The 3,038-nt window shown below is 47.1% G+C and overlaps 1 pseudogene; it reads right to left on the bottom strand.

Moving 5' to 3' along the window:
- Window positions 1-255: 255 nt before the first annotated feature.
- Window positions 256-2,234, bottom strand: LOC113197282 (MAP/microtubule affinity-regulating kinase 3 pseudogene; annotated as a pseudogene).
- Between the last annotated feature and the right edge of the window lie 804 nt (window positions 2,235-3,038).

Genomic DNA, 3,038 nt, shown 5'->3' with positions numbered 1-3,038 from the left:
CACTGGGAAAGCACCTGTGGAGACTGTCCAGTTGCTATGGGGACCATCTGTTCAGAGGTTCTGTGTAAGCCTGAGTGGTACAGGTGGAACAGGTCTTCACCCAAATAACTGGGCAGTCTTAACCAGTGCCTTGCATCAGGCATTCCCACGAGGGGCATCACCTCCCGGGACAATTAAAGAAAACCCTAATTTAGTCACTGCTCCCAACAATTGCCTAAATTATTCTATATGTCCATCAGTATTGAGGAAAACACTTCAAGTTGTTGCTTCATTTACATCCCAATGACTGGGTTCCAGTTGGAGCTCACTGGCAATTTTGGAAGCAATAGTTTTGAATGCCTTGGATTTCTCTGATATGGGCTTGAAGTGGACCCCGTTCAGAGATAGTCTGGGAAGTTTACATACCTCCATCTCCCTCTGCACCACTTTCTCGGTGTACCCATTTCCATGGATGCAGAAAAGCAGAAAGGGCGTCTTCTGCATGTACTGGAAGTTGTTGGCATCTAGCACCTTGCGGATTTCCCTCATGATGTCACTAGGATCCATGGCACTGGTGATTTTCATTCTCCAGGTGAAGTGCAGGGAGTGAGGTTTTGCTTGTTGGTTCTCCTTTCTCTGCTCAGCAGAGACATGATGACTTGAGCCCTTATAAATCTCAGGGTCTTCTCAGACTCAGCTGGAGGCCTTCTTATGAATTTAGATGTAAAAACCCCAGTGGTGCCTCTTTGAGTCTGGGGCAATTCTTCAGCTGGATGGAAGCAGCTGGATGAAGCAAGAGGACCTTCGCGTGTTGCAGTTTGGCATTCCCGGGGCTGGCGGTGGAACATTCGACGAAGGGCACTGGCTCTGGGGAAGCAGATGCAGCCCCAGGTGGAGGTACTTGGGACACTGTGGGTTGAAGTCGCTGGAGGGCTGTGAGCAGGGAAGGTGCTGTTGTTCTGGCCATTCCGGCTCACTGAACGTGTGTCTGCTTTGGTTGTTTTGTGGCAAATGTACTTACTCCGCAGTGTCCTCCCTCCAGATGGTGTGCTGCTTGTAGGCAGCAGGCATTTTCTTGAATTCAGGAGTCTCTAGCTCCTTGGGACTGGTGGTGATCCCAGGTAGGGGCCTGGCTGGAGAAATTCCCTTTCCTCCCACAGCACTGTCGCCGGATTTCTGGGAGGCCATTGGATGTTCTCTGAGGTGACTCTGGGCAGTGCTGGTTGGATATGGCCCAGTGCCAGCATGGTGCAGGGACTGTGTCTGCTTCTGATTGGAAATGCTTCACTGCACTTTTCGGTGAGGAGGCCAGCTGGTGCTCTTTCTGAGGACCCTGCTTGGCTGCACCTTAGCCAGCGAGATGTTTCTGTGGGAGATGGCCACCTCTGGACCAACAAAGGGTTGGAGGACATCAAGGCCTCTGTTGATCCACCTGTCTCTCATAATTTTGGCCAGAGTGCTTCACTTAGTTGGATTGAGCACCAAGAAGCGTTTCAGCAGATTTTCACATTCTGTTGACATATACAGAGGGATTCGGTATCTACCTTGTAGCACTCTGTCTCTAAGTTCTCTCACATTGCCCCCAAGACTCCACACATCAACTTCTGGACCTTTGTACTTTATGTGCTGGAAGAGCTCTGGGGCTGCGTAGGGAGGACTGCCATAAAACATATTGAGTTTATACCCAAGTGTAAACTCGTTACTGAGTCGAAAGTCAGTAGCTTGATGTTCATCTGTGCATCTAATTACAGATTCTCCTCCTTCCGGTGACCTGCGTTTGGTGACAATATTGGACTGCAACATGATCTGCCGGAATTTAGTTCTTGCCTCCTCTTCTTACAGTCTTCCTTTCTCAGCCAGATAGTCCAAAATTTCACCGCCACAGGAGTACTCCAGTCAGAGTGCTTTTTGGTGTTAATAACTTCAAAGAGCTTCACGATATTGGGTGATTTAACATCTTTAGGATTCTGACCTCTCCGAATAGCTTTTGTAGAACTTCTGGCTTCAGGAATCTTTTGTCAATGATCTTTATTGCCACTTCTTTACCTGTGAGGATGTGACCACCAGGTTGTTTTCGCGAAGGTTCCCTTGCTGGTGTTTTTCACCACTCTGTAATTTTCAATGTGAGGCTGTTCACCTACAGAGGAAGCTGTGGCTTTTCTACACTGTGCTCCAGAGTGCCCGGTGTGGGAGGTATATTCTGGCTGTCCAACTCCATGTGAAGTGTGCACAGTTTGACCTAAGTTCTTTTTCATTGAAAATCTTCAATGATATATGGGTATCACTTCAGTGGGTATCACTGGCAAGTTTAGGACAGGTGAGGGCTAGGCAAGGGAAGGGGAAACAAGGAAAGAGTTGGAGATGGGTTGGGAAAAGAATGCTATCGAAAATAGCTGAAGTGCCTTTTACAACCAAAGATAGTGCCCAGTTCAAATAATCACTCTAGGTACATAAAAGACTAAAAGGCAAATGAGGAGTTGTTCTAGGTCCACTCATTTCTAGGGTTCTCAGTCAATTCAGTCATAAAGTACTGACTCCTTAAAGAGTGGTCATATGCACCCTAAGTGGATGAAGGATCCAGGCAGTTACTCTGTCTATGGAACTTGACAGTTTGGGGGTCAAGACCGGATGAAAACGAAAACTACTTTTTTTTTTTTCCCAGAAATATGCAGCTGGACATGAACACACTTTACCAATCAATTTGGATGGTAAAGTTGATTGGTGAAAGCACTGGGGTTATAAGAGTGGTCCACTTTACCTTTTGAATATAACCCTGGCGGCTTATTTTAAAAGGGGAAATGTTTTTCTTTTCCCCTTCTCCCTGTCTCCCTCCCTAACCTGGGGGCAGGAAACAAGATTGCCTTGAATTATCTGTTCTCCACAGGAAGGAGAAGTCACCAGAAGAACTAGGAAGTGATGATCTCCCAAATAAACTACTTAATCATAACACACCCTCAGGATGCACTTGGGACCCCCTGGCAGGGCACATCTGGAGTGGAGCCTTTCAATAGCTTCCTTAAAAACCCCCCATTTTTCCTTATGGGAAGAATCAAAGCTTC

Source organism: Urocitellus parryii, chromosome 8 (assembly GCF_045843805.1).
Source record: "Urocitellus parryii isolate mUroPar1 chromosome 8, mUroPar1.hap1, whole genome shotgun sequence".
In the NCBI taxonomy this organism is placed as follows: Eukaryota; Metazoa; Chordata; class Mammalia; order Rodentia; family Sciuridae; genus Urocitellus; species Urocitellus parryii.
This window is presented reverse-complemented; position numbering and strand designations above follow the sequence as displayed.